The sequence below is a fragment of the Saimiri boliviensis genome, chromosome 2, assembly GCF_048565385.1.
Source record: "Saimiri boliviensis isolate mSaiBol1 chromosome 2, mSaiBol1.pri, whole genome shotgun sequence".
Classification (NCBI taxonomy): domain Eukaryota; kingdom Metazoa; phylum Chordata; class Mammalia; order Primates; family Cebidae; genus Saimiri; species Saimiri boliviensis.
In genome coordinates, this window is record NC_133450.1 from 22,080,914 (window position 1) to 22,095,423 (window position 14,510).

A 14,510-nucleotide genomic window follows, 5' to 3' on the forward strand; every position below is an offset into this window, starting at 1 on the left:
TTCTCGTGCCTCCACAATTAAATTGAAAATATTCTAACATTTAGGGACACCAAAGGGACTATAGCAAGGAGGTAACTGTTCACTTGAGACATAGTCAGAGAGTCATGAGACTCTAGGGTCTTCCTGGGGCCCATGAAACCAGTGAGCTGGCCCAGATCCCGGCCTCCCTAATGCATCTTCTCATCACTTCATTTCCTTTCCATTAGTGACGGTGGAGGACATAGCTTTTATCTTTAGTGCCAAAGACACTAAGAGAATGTACTCTTCCTGGTAAGTAATTAAGGTTTTATTGCCTTCTCTCCCATCACTCCTCTCTTTTCTATTGCTTCTGTGCAGGTCCCACTTTTTGTGATTGTTCTGCTTTTGACTTCTGGTTGCTCTTCCTTTCAGCAGATGGAAAGGCAGCTCAACATCTGAGAAGCCAGCCTTACTCCCTATAGGCAACAGCTGCTTCCAGAAACAGTCCTATAATTGTCACCATCAGATCCATACATTTTCAAGGGAGTTGGTCCCACACCAGAAGTCATAGCTGAATCGCCAGTAGTAATGCAGAGACTCAGGACATACTGGTTGCTTCTTGGCTTTTCCAACCCTCTGCCATGCCTGAACATATTTGTGAAAGTCTAAGAACAACAAATAAGCTTAAGGATAAACTGACTGCCCCACCCAGCCACACCACCACAACCCCCTGTTAAACTCATTCATGACTTGTAGAATCCTTTCCTCCACTGTCATTAAAATGTCTTTTACATTTTCCCTCCTTAAAACACCAGTTTACTGAACGGAAAACTATTTCCTAAATATTGGCTACACACACAGCAGTATACAGAGTTCCCAGGGGATGAATTTTTTTTGTCATCTTTTAAATCTAGTTATATGTGGATTTAATTACCTTCTCTCTAGATTACTACACCAAGATATAGTTCCTACTGGAAGATAATGATCTGACCTAACCTACTATTGACTGAAGGTAAGAGAGTGGGGATCATCCCAAGAATTCTGGCTTTGAGCTATATTTTAAATGTCTGTCTCCCTTATTAGTAGAGTTGGTCCAAAGTGAAAAGAGCAAAAAGAATGGAGAACCCAGTGGGGAAGAGTAATTCTAACGGCTCAGCCACCTGAATGTTTCCTAATGCTAATACTTCAGAGAAATATCTTAGACCAAATGCCTTTTCCTATGTGGTCCCCAGGCTTTTCTGCACATTCATATTACTTAGGGAGCTTTTAAAAATCCTGATGCCCAGCTGATCCTCCACCCCCAACCCCAGAGCAATTAGATGGGAATGCCTAGGCATAGGAGCTGCGTTTCCATATTTGTTAAGATCTCCAGTTGGTTTCAACATGCAGCAAAGTTTGGGACAAAGAATAGTTACCAACATGACCAAATATTTAGATCCCATCATGGCTCAAAGATTCTGCAAAAGAGAAATAAAATTATCTTACCCTCCCTATCAGAAATAGATTTTCAAAGACAAGGGACTTTGAGATTCTTTGAGAAAGATATTATGTAAATATAGGCTATTATTATTGCAAGTAGGCAGGTGTCTGGGATATATATTTCATTCTCTTTAATCATCCAAATGAGGCCAAATGTCCCAGGGATATGGAATCAACTCTTCATTATGCCTAATGGGTACCAAGGAGCCAAATGCAGGTGTTATGAGAGGCAGCAGGAGCAATCATTGAGCTCACTTCTACCACTGGGACAACCTTCAGCTGCATACTTTATTGGAGGCAAACCACCCCCCGCCCAAGGTCCAGAATCTGCTGCTATTCACCTCTGGATCAGCTGTGCATTACAGAGCAAGTGGCCTTTTCTTCACTGACTGATAATATGAAAAGGAATAGACCTTATCCTTTTCTCCAAGGCACATCTAGCCTCATCGTGCAAAATGAGAGTTTAATATTAGTCCACTCATCTGAGTCTAATTCAACATAAAACATACCCCAATCTAATGATAAAGCCTAGAACTGCTGATATACCACACAGTAACCTCCTGAGTCTTGTTTTTTCTCCAGCAGTAACTATAGCAATAAAAGGTTGGGGGAAGAGTATAAATATTTAAGGACCAAAATAAATCTTTAAACGTTGAACAACCAGGTTATGTGATGGGTAAACTGGCAACTGGTCCCGAGATGGCAACTCATCGAATAATGATAGAAACAGCAAAACTTTGGCCATTCCTTTCTTATCAGTGTAGCATTAGTGCATGTCAGCTTTGTAATAGCTTAACTGGCTGGAGCTCGCAGATGGTGTTTTTATGGCCCTGTATAAACAGTATTAAGTCATTTTAACTCTTTCTCCATAACTCAGGTTTCCAATCCAGGCTGCAGTTGTCCTCCTCCTATCCTCCGAGTTGCTCATGAGGAAGAGTACTAACATTTATTGAGCACTTGTTATATACCAGACACTTCTCATAGGGATTTATTAACTTCAATTTACAGAGAACAGCTACTGAGCACAGAGCCAAGATTTGAACTGATTATTCGATTCCATTGCTGTGGCTCCTCCCACTATTGACATTTCATTCTGAACCTCTATTTTCATTGATTAAATGCACAGGGAGGAGAAAAGCAGCTGAAGATGTCTGTTGAGTGATTACCCTCATAATCCATGACTAGAACATCCAAATCAGCATGGCTTGTTCCTGCCTGAAATTATTACTACTTAGGGTTTTTCACATGTTATTTCATTTATTGATTATTCTGTTTTACACTTGCAAGATGTATTGTCTCTCCAGAAATAAAACTTTATCACTTGCTTCATCAATTCAATTAATTTAACAGTGCATTGATTAAACTCCTACTTAAGCATTTGAGCGTTTTAAAACATTTTTAAAAGGTAAAATCGGGACTCTCATGTGAATGATATGACAAAGGTTTTATTCAACTCGTTAATTAATGAAGGAACAAGTGAGATATATATAGCCATTTTAATAAACGAATATTAGACTAAGATTGCTGGGTTACATATGAAATTGACTAATGTCTTACCACAACCTGAGGTTAGCACTTCCAAGACAGGTATTATTTGCATCTCTGCTAGACAAAATTAACAAATTAACCTATGCCCCTGCAGAATTGTAAAATCGTCCCGTCAACAGAAAGTCAAGCTAAGACCAGGGCTTAAACATGTAGTAATCCCTTCTGTTTTTTTCTAAGTTTGGATACTTTCCCTGACATTGTTTAGACACCAAAGTAGATGTATGCATAGACAGTGACTGGAGAAATCTAGTCACTGTCTGAAAAGCCCTACAGCAAAGTTTCAGGGTACAAAACTTGGATACATTCATATCTTAAAAGGCACCTATAAGTTATCAGATAATAACGTAGTATAAATTGTATGCATTTATGCTAAAGTAAATCAAAGTGAGGGAAGAAATAGTACAAGCTGGGCTAAGGAAGAAAATCATCTTGGAAAAGGAAGTCATCTTCAGAGCTTGGTAGAACTTGCAGGGTATGGTTTAATGAAGACAAAAAGAAGGGGTATCCAGATGGGAAGAACAGCATGACAGTAAAAGCAGGCACAGAGATGGATCTATATACAACATTGGTTCTCAGCCGTAGCAGCAAGCTGCTTTCGGCTGGGGGCCTTTTCAAGCTCTCCATCCACAAGCTGCACCCATACTAATTAAATCAGCATCTCCAGAGATGGGACAAAAGCCACAGTAGTTGCTGAAGCTCCCCACATGATTTCAATGGGCATTTGCAGCTACTCAAGTGTGGCCCATGCTGACAACCCTAGGACTCTGTTAGATCTGCAGACTCCAGCATCCCCTCCCTAACCTGCTCAATCAGAATCCTGTACATCAACAAGATCCCCAGGTGATTAATAGGCATATCAAAATTTGAGAAGCTGCAAGACACTCTGCAGTTTCCACCATCCCTAAACATAAGAATCACCTGGAGCCCTTGATTTACCTGCAACTTCCCACACTCATCCCTTGGAAGACTGGAGTTGTAAAATAGTCCAGTCAACAGAAAGTCAAGCCAAGACCAGGGCTTAAACATGAAGTAATCTCTTTTATTTATTTCTAAGTTTGGATAATTTTCCTGACATTGTTGAGACACTGAAGTAGAAGATGTAAGTACATGTATAGACTGTGACTGGAAAAACCTAGCAATAGTCTGCAAAGCTGTACAGCGAAGGGCTTTGAGACCTGAGACAGAGCCAAGAGAAGATGAGATTTATTAAGCACTTACATGTTAGTCTTATCAAAGAAGTTTGAGAAACATTGAAAATTTTCCATTTATGGGACTGGTAAGTTGACAGCCTTGACTATCAGACTAGAAAAAGTTTGGCTTGATCTGATGATGATTCTCTGCTCTGGTTGCATATAGAATCACCTGAGGAAGCTTTTCAAAATACACATATCTGGATCCCACTCACAGAGACTGCTTGGTCCAGTATGGAACTTTGTCTTGTTTTTTGTTGTTTGTTTGTTTGTTCTGAGATGGAGTTTCACTCTGTCACCCAGGCTGGAGTGCAATGGCTCAATCTCAGCTCACTGCAACCTCTGTCTCCCAGATTCAAGCAATTTCCTGCCTCAGCCTCCTGAATAGCTAGGATTACAGAAATGTGCCGCACACCTGGCTAATTTTGTATTTTTAGTAGAGACGGGGTTTCACCATGTTGGCCATGCTGCTCTCAAACTCCTGACCTCAGGTGATCTGCCTGCCTCAGTCTTCCAAAGTGCTAGGATTACAGGTGTGAGCCACTACACCAGCCTGTCCGTTTTTAATATACTGTCAGAATTGGGGGAAAAAACACTGTTTTAAGAAGCTACCTCCCCTTGTGATTACATGTTGTTTTATAAAATGTGACCTGACAATAAAATATTGTTTAAGTGTTAGAAAAACCTAAAGACACCTACCAGTTAGATGATGGCAACCAAGTAGTGGAGATGGTTGTTGGAATGGAGAGGAAAGGATGAGTCTGTGAGAACAAAGATCAGAAGAAGTTAGTAACTAATTAGAACCATGAAACAGAGGAAATACGGAGGATTATTGGAATATGCCTACAATTTTGTGAGGAGAAAGAGGAGTTGGGATAGAATCAGCCCCACACTGGGAAATTGGGAAAAGGAATCATTTTGATGCATAAATGTATTGACTCAAGTTTTAGAAATAGCAAATGATTTGCATGTTCTCACTCATAAGTAGGAGTTGAACAATGAGAACACATGGACACAGAGAGTGGAACATCACACACTGGGCCCTGTTGTGGGGCTCAGTGCAAGGGGAAGGAGATCATTAGACAAATACGTAATGCTTAAAACTTAGATGATGGGTTGATAGATGCAGCAAACCACCATGGCACATGTATCCCAGAACTTAAAGTAAAATTTTTAAACAATTTAAAAATAAACACAGAAAGTATAAGGGTATGGTATAAGCCATGAGGAAAGTGTTGCTATAGTAATAAATTATCACTATGAAGTAAAATAAAGTCACATAACATGGGCAACATGAAATAGGCTTCAGCAGAAAATCGAAAATAATGAGTAGGGCTATAAGGAGTAGGAGAAGTTAGCTCTGCCTGTATGAAGAGAGACAAGGGGCTGAGGTAGATTGCTTTGGTACAGGGAAAATCAGGGCAGGACAGCATAAAAAAAAAAAAAAAAAAAAAAAGAAATAGTGATTGAAGCACTATTTCATGTTGAAACATTAAAGCATAAGTGAAAATAAAGGCTAACCAACTGAGAATAAACACAGAGGTTATTCATTCAGAGCTTTTGCTAGCCATGGAGACAGCCAACATCACTTGTGTTTGGTAGAGACTCAAAACTAAATAAGAAGTGGGAAAACTTTATAGTGAAAGAAAAAGAAAGCTGAGGTGTGCCCTCCCTGGAAGTTGCTGTCACAGAGAAGCTGGAGGCAGCTAACTAGAAGAGGGGCATTCTGTGTGACTGATTGTTTAGGGAAGCATATTTGGCTTTCTCTGGTTAGTTCCGAGATGAAGGTAGGACTGAAAATTCAGGAAGCTGGCAGTCATTGACCAAGTCCTGATCGTTCTGGGCCAACTGCAGAAGCTGTGAGTCAGAGTTCTATGGAAATATATGGTCTGAACATTTTCCTCTTGTATGTAATGTCCTACCCTAACCGGTTTTTTAAAAAATTATTTTTTAAATAAACCCAGTTGTTTAAATGACTTTTTCACCTAGTTCAATGCATTCAATCCCGTTTGGCCACAGCCACATTCACACTTACCCCTTGAGATCATTTCAAATATTGTCTCATTTGGATTCTACTTTAGAAAAGGTAAACTGTTTTAAAATATAGGTTTGATTATTACTTAGGTAAGGCAAAGCCAACAGATCAGGACATGACTGCCATTGATGAGATAGTTTGTCATCCTTACAGATCCCAAAACAAGAGGGGATGGCACAGAGAAGCACAAGTTATTGTGGTTTCTGCTGGAAAGCACAGGTAAGAGGGTAAACAGATTTACGATTGGCTAATTTCAATAATTTCAGTCGGTTCTGGCATAGGGGCTGACCCTCGCTGTCTGGTATTTGGCCCCTGCGGTGATTAGGGCAGGAGATTGTGACACTGAGTGTTGAAGGTGCAACAGAGGAGGGTTGGAAGTATGGGCCCTGGACTGGTTGGTTTGCATTTAAAAGGGTTGCTCCAGCTCTTCAAGGGCAAATTGTTTACTATGTCTAGAAAGCGGCTAGCCCTGGAAGGGGCAGTCCCTCCAGAATCAGCAAGGCCCAAAGGATCAAAGCATCAAGAATACAAAAAATAAGACATCATGAACGGTAGACGCACCTGAGAGCAGTAACTTAAGAAGAATGTGTGTTTGAAGTTCCAAGTTAAAAAACCCAGAAGTTTAGCTGGGCATGGTGGCGCGTGCCTGTAATCCCAGCTACTCAGGAGGCTGAGGCAGGAGAATTGCCTGAACCCAGGAGGCGGAGGTTGCGGTGAGCCGAGATTGCGCCATTGCACTCCAGCCTGGGTAACAAGAGCGAAACTCCCTCTCAAAAAAAAAAAAAAAAAAAAAGAAAAAAACCCAGAAGTGGCCAACCTGGAGACTCATTCCTTATCTATGAGGAACATCTGTATCTCAGCCTATCCCATGGAATGTAAGCTGCAGGGGGAATCAAGGCCCTTCACTGTGGGTTGAATGAGTGTTGCCAGTGGATGTTGCTGGGGGGGAGGCTGCCAAGTGAAGGTGCTATATAAACTGCATGCTTTTTACAAGTGGTTGCAGTTCTCCTGCCCAGCCCGCCACCACTGTACCGTTCCCATATGTAAGTTCCTAATAAGCCCTATATCTCATTCGCTGGTTCCAATCTCTTCTTCAGCCTCTTGAACCTAATGCCAGTTCCCATTGAAATTAGAAGGGGTCCAGCACAACAAACAATTAATACATAAAGTATTATAAGAAATGGAAGTTCACAGCCCCCACTCTCTATAAACTGCTAACATCACAGTAGTTATGATAGCTACTAGAGTTACTTTATGTGACATTTCAAATGACAGCAGCATTTGACAACACCGTGAATCATTCCATCATCCTGGCTTTGTTCCCTGGGGCATTAATAGAAATACTGAAGCACAGAGACTACCAGCCTCCACCCTATCAAGGATTTAGCACAAAGTCTCTCATTTCTGAGCCTTCTCATTTTAGAATAAACTAAGGGCAGATTTCTATTTTCTCTGGTAACTGGAACACTTGAGGGTCAATTAAATGCCTGCCCATTCATCTTATCCTCCCTTTTCATGGTCCCTGAGCTGCTGAAAACATTGTTTCGCCTTGTTTCTGCAACACCCCAAGGATTTCCCATTGAGCCAACACTTCCCTTGTTCTTTATAAGTGAAAGTTGGGATTAGCACAGATCATTTCCCTAAAGCTCATTTTTTTTATACCTTTAATGCTTAGGAGATTAGTATTCCTCTTAGAAAAACTCCCAATTAAAGGAGGGCAGTAAACTCTTTTCTGCAGTGGGATGGAAGGAAACAGAGCAGAGTCTTGCAGTCAGACAGTCTTGGATTCCGAGAAACCCACGGCCTCACTGTTCTCCATGTGGCCAAGCTTAAAAGCTCTGCTATATTTTCTAAAATCACAAGTTATTTTATAGTAGAATATGTTGTACTTGTCTGACTCCCCTATCAGTAAGAAAGCTCCTTGGGGAGAGAGATTAGTTCTTAAATTCATCCTTTTCATTCCCTAGCCTGCCCTTAAAGAATATTCATTAAATTGGATTGCCTTATGCAGCACAGCTACCTCGTGACACTTAAAACTCTCCTGCCCTTCTAACCAATTGACAATGCCAGAGAGCCTGGCTCCCAACAAATAGGAAATAAAAGACAAATCCCAAACCTCCGAAAACAAGAAGTTCCAGAGTGGCAGCACCCAATGACAGAGCAAAGTAAATGAATTAATAATAACAACAGCAGCAGCAACGATCTTTATCAAAAGCCTGCTGTATGCCAGGCACTGTTGTCAGTGCTTTACCTGTGGTAACCACCATCACTGAACTTCCCTAGAAACAGAGTCTCCACTCACCTCTGTGAACAATACAATGTGAATCAGAACTCTATTCTTTCTCATTTCTAGGTTTCTTTGTATATTATCATTCCTTGTCTAGAAGTACATTTAAAAAAAATTCAATCCTGTCAATACAAACAAAAAACTTTATTTGCTCCATTTTTGTTTTTCACCTAACATTGGTGAAAGACACAGAAGGAACCCAAATGGCATGTGAGTTGGAGATAAGGAGAAGGGAGTCCTGTCAGGGGCAACAAAGCATGGGGATGCTGAGGAAGCCAGGCCAAGCGTGGAAGAGCTCCTCCACAGCAATACTTCCCTCCAGCTTCATCTTTGGCTCCCAGATGCAGGAAGTAATTATGATGACTTGGCTCGTAAAATGCCTGGCTTCTGCCTATCTACACCAGTGTTTTTTTCCCATTTTTGAACTGCACAATAGCAAGGTAAAGATGGGGGAAAAAAATCTTTTTAGAGTGCGTGCAGATCTGAGCCAAAGCACTCAGCCTCTCACTAATGCTTTCTCTGAGCAGGGAAGTACTTTGTAAGCAATGGCTGGTACATCTTCACAACAGCATCACAAGGTTAAGTGTATGGTTTTATTCTCTCCATTTACCAAGATGTAAAACAGAGGGGCTTATGGCAATCTGAATGATTCTGCCAAGGTCACATGCAGAGTCTAAGTGTCTGAGACGGAAACAGGGTCTTGGATTTTTATATCATGTTTGAATCTCCTACACATGGGAACACTAATTTAGTATTGAATATTGTACCTGCCAGCTGCAGTTCACCTTTATTTTCTTTCTTCCTTTCTTCCTTTCTTCCTTCCTTCCTTCCTTTCCTTTCTTTCCCTCCTTCTCTCCTTCTCTCCTCTCCTTCTTTCCTTCTTTCTTTCGAGCAGAGTCTCACTCTGTAGACAGGCTGGAATGTAGTGGCATAATCTCGGCTCACTGCAACCTCCACCTCCTGGGTTCAAGTGATTCTCCTGCCTCAGCCTCCCAAGCAGCTGGGACTATGAGCACACACCACCACGCACAGCTAATTTTTGTATTTTTAGTACAGACAGGGTTTCACCATGTTGGCCAGGATGGTCTTGATCTCTTGACCTCATGATCTGCCTGCCTCGGCCTCCCAAAGTGCTGGGATTACAGGCACCAGCCACTGTGCCCCACCTGAAGATTAGCACAATGTAAGAAGGAAAAGAGCTTGTATTTGTCATTGCAAAAGCAGGTACAACTTTAATGTGGCTTTCCCACCTCAACGTCTAGCCGCACCTCTTGGGTCAGTGTCATGGGGACGGGATTTTTAAAATATTCAGCACCTCCTCAACACATCCTATTCCACCAGTCTTTCTGTATCAATAGGTTAATTAGATGCAAAGTGGGCATAGTGTGGAATATTTAAGGTGATGGATATGTCCTTCCTGCCACTATGATGCTATGGCTAACCCTAGCTGACACCCTACCTAAGATAAAGTATTTCAGCAGCACAAGAAGTATCTAGGTTAAGAACTGAAAATTTGCACCTGTCTTGCCCACACAGAAAGTACTCAATAGGCCTCAAATACAGAAATCCTTTAATTTACTACAAAAACTCTCAGTCAATAGATGCAAACAGCAGCCTTTAGACAGAGCCCAGCATGGAGCAGGAAATTGTATTCCTAATACCTGGAGATTTTGCTGGTGTGAAATAAGTCTTCAGGAAGGAGGTGACAGATACTGGAAGACTGGTTTTTGACAGGTGACCAGGTACATGGTCTGTATTTCTCTGTGAGGCATTACAAGCTATTTAATTCTGATGAGTCTAGAGCTACGGGCTTTCTGTATCTGCAGATTATCGTCACCATATCTAACACAACCCTCACCAGAAGTCCTTTGTCGTCCATGTTGGACACTGAATAAAGGGTCTGGGTCCCTATTTTGTGAGATCTTACAATCTTAGCTATGTGACTCTAGCATCAGTAGACTTAAAAAATACATTAATCAGACACACCTGAACCAGCATAAGCAATTACACAAATAAAAATTTAGGATTAAAAGAACTGAAAGGGCCTAGTACAGTGGCTCATGCCTGCAATCTCAGCACTTTGGGAGGCCGAGGCTGGTGGATCACCTGATGTCAGGAGTTCTAGACCAGTCTGGTCAACATGGTGAAATCCCATCTCTACTAAAAATACAAAAATCAGCCAGGCATGGTGGCAGGCACCTGTAATCCCAGCTATATAAGAGGCTGAGGCAGGAGAATTGTGGAACCCGGGAGGTAGAGGTTGCAGTGAGCTGAGATCACACCATCACACTCTAGCCTGGGCAACAAGAGCAAACCTCTGTCTCAAAAAAAAATAAATAAATAACTGAGTGGTGGAAGATGAAGAGAGAATTAGAAAATTGCAATTTCAGACTGATAATAGTTCAGAGCACCAGAGGTAGAAAATGAATGAACACTGAAACCCACTGTGGAGTTGATCATCCAGTGTTGCCGTATATTCAGAAGTGTGGCATAGAAACATCTGTATGACTTGACAGGCCTGGACTTCATCTAAACAGGTCACTTTGAAAATCAGTTTTCGAAGAAGATTTTGTTTCAAGAGCTCTTCAAATATGGGAAAGAAGAAATGAATTAGACTAACATCCATGAAACAGTAGTGTAAAGCAACATTCTCAATTGTCTGATAAATAATATAGATACGCCATAGGAATTTAGAAGAAGGAGTGACAGGTAGGCACTCTAGGTTCAGGAATGACAGGGTGGTGGAGTGCTTGCAAACTGAAGGGAAGTTTTCAGATTAATCAATGTTCATACCAGTGCAAATTATAAAGCCATATCTGTCTAATTCTGTTCCCTGCCCAAGGGTGCTACTGTACTTACCAAAGGAAAGCAGAGGGCATTTATATGCAATTTTCCCAGCCTGAGTGCCCTGCCAAGGTATACATTTAGAAATAGCCAATGGAGGAAGGTGGAAGGTTGGAGAAAAGAACACAGTGGCTCATGCCTATAATCTAAGAACTGTAGGAGGCTGAGGTAGGCAGATCACCTGAGGTCAGGAGTTCAAGACCAAGCTGGTCAACTTGGCGAAATCCCTTCTCTACTAAAAAAGTACGAAGATTAGCTGGGCACGGTGGCAGGTACCTATAATCCCAGCTACTTGTGAGGCTGAGGCAGGGAGAATTGCTCGAACCCGGGAGGCGGAGGTTGCAGTGAGCCAAGATTGCACCACTGCACTCTAGCCTGGGCAACAGAGTGAGACTCCAACTCAAAAAAACAGGTCCGGACCTGTTCCATGATGCGTTCGTGCCATCACCAGGATAAAAGCAGGCCAGTCATCCCTCTGCCAGAGCAATTTCCATGTGGACACACACAAACATATACCTTACTCATCACACACTTTACATTTCTGAACTTGGATTCCAAGCAAGGACAGTTATTGGAGATGAGTGATTCTTGCGGTTTTTATTTTTCTGGCTATGCACATTCCAGGCCCTTCACTTCCTAGCATATTTTGAGGAAAATTCCATTGTGTTATAGACACTGCCACACTGAAAGCTGAAAGAGCCAGATCCCCTCCCCCTCCTGCTTGGATACCATCTAAAAGGTGGACAAATGACTTGTGTTAGGTCAGTTTGATGCTGTCTCCAAAATGTAGACTCATGAGTGAGTATCACAAAGATGTCAGAATAGTGCAGGCCATTCTTGATGGCAAAAGTAGCAGCAAGAAAAAACTAGACTGTTCTTTTTGCAATCCAGTTTTTCAAATTGCTTTCATTCCTGATTTTTGAAGCTTGTTTGGTTCTTCCCTGTTTTCCAAGACCAGTCTTCGAGTCTCCTCTTAAATCTAAGATTCTGATACCCCACGAGTAAGTTTCCATTTTTGCTAGAATTGGTGTCTGCTACTTGCAACTAAGAATTCTGACACCGTTACAGATTCTAGAGTCTCCTCAAATCTCTCTTGACTCAACCTGTCCAATGACCTGGTAGCCAATTATCCACCAGAAATTATACCATGTAAATAGCATGATCCCCAAATTCTTCCTCTGTATTTCTTTGCCTTACAATGTCTTTTCTGGTGTTCTTAAAGCCTGAGATATTTCCTGAAACTCTACCACTCATTCCAAATATTCTTGTAACATAGAATTCTTAGTGGAATGATAGGAGTGCTCTAGGAGACACTCAGGAGTCTATAACCACGTGAAATGCAAACTTTTCAATGCTTCAAATTCAATGCATTCTCCTCATGTACCCAGAGCTATTTTATTTAGTTAGGTTTTCAGGGAATCTAGCTTCTATTTGTCAGGTTTATTGTGTTGATGCTTCCCTCTCTCACTGAGGTGTTCAGAGTCTTAATTAGATAGCGGGTGTAAAGTGCTTTGACAGCATCAGTTGAAAAGTGCTAGAGAAATCTCTAGGGAATTTCTTCTTTTTTGGCTGGAAAAACACAAGAAAATTAGAAAGCTTTAACAATTGAGCTGAGGTTTACAAGTAAACTTTCAGGTTTTTTCTCATGCATCTGTGTGTGGTATGGTACAAAGTGTGAATTTTGTTTTTAATTTTTATTCTCTTAACTATAAGTGAAAGAATCATGTCAAAATCCCCTGAAAGATACATTAAATGTAAGTTCTCCATGATGGGTTGGTGGGATGTTAATAATTAAATTATTATCTGCAGACCTAGAATCTTTGGAGCAAAGGTGAAACCTTCTCAGACTTACGTATTTAGTTAACACTTCCATGGGTAACTCTGGGATCCAAATTTCAGCACAGTTATGAAAGGAAACACCTCCTAAAACACATATCTTCTGAGTAGGGGGTCCCTTTCCTGAGATTGAGACATAGCATTCATTTGTTTCTTAGGATTTAGACTTCGGGTTAATTTAATTACTTCTCAGTAAGCCAAATCCTCTGCTTTGAAGTAGACAAATGATGGTAGAGTAAACAGCAGCACATATGGATCAAAAGCCTTTTCATTTAGAATGAAAAGATGTGGATACAAGGCAGCCCTCTGCACTGAGCCAAACTCCACAAGCAGTGACTCATGCACTACCCCAGGGAATAAGGCAGTTGTTGACCCTGGAGTTGTGTGCAAGTAACAGACTGTTGTGTTTGACTGACTGAGGGTGAGACCGGATTAGAATGAAGAGAAACCCAGCAGGCCTGCAGCTAAGCCCAGGAATCTGAGCCTACACAGTAGCCATGCTTTCTCCGGGAATCTTTTCAAAATGCAAAACTCGCTCAATCTTTCTTTACTATTCAAATTGTTTGTGGTATTAAGCATGGTCTTAGATCACAATGTTTCCTTTTTCCACTTCTTGTAGAAAAGGTTAGGTTTTTTTTGTAATCTTTGATTCTATATTTGGGAAAAATTGCAAAGGACTCAGGGGAGTAGGAGAAATATATGTACAGTGGTATTTGGAAAAGGGCATGCTGGTCTCCTTTAAATACTCCCATGTATCACCTCGCAAGAAAAACAAAAATTTATTTGTTAACATATAATAAAGTGTCATTTCAAATCAGTGAGGGAAAAATGGAGCTGCAGCAAATGGCTAGTCTTTTGGACAAAATAAATCTTGAACCCTTTATTACTTGTCATACCAAAAGAAATTATAGATGGATCAAATATTTAAATATAAACAATAGTGTCATAAAGGCATTTGGAAAAAAAACATTAAGTGAACTCTGTCTATAATCTTGAATGACGAAATCCTCCCTATGCATGACACAAAACTTAGAAGTACAAAGGGAAAGACTGGTAAATCTAAGTATATAAAATATTAAAATTATTGATCAAATATTTAAATATAGATAATAGTGTCATAAATATATTTGTGAAAAAATAAGTGAACACTGCTTATAATCTTGAATGACAAAATCTTTTCTAAACATGACTTGAAATTTAGAAGTACAAAGAAAAACACTGGTAAATCTAAGCCTATAAAATATTAATATTATTTACGACAATGTCTTATTCAATGTCAAATGGTAAATGATAAACTTTGACAAGTTTTTTAAGTATGACAAAGAAATAATGC

The 14,510-nt window shown here is 40.6% G+C and overlaps 1 long non-coding RNA gene across 1 annotated transcript; it reads left to right on the forward strand.

Moving 5' to 3' along the window:
* Positions 1-390: 390 nt before the first annotated feature.
* Positions 391-2,770, forward strand: LOC104650798 (uncharacterized). The gene is made up of 2 exons (XR_744409.1): positions 391-970; positions 2,564-2,770. It is a non-coding gene; the product is annotated as an uncharacterized LOC104650798 (long non-coding RNA).
* Positions 2,771-14,510: the final 11,740 nt, after the last annotated feature.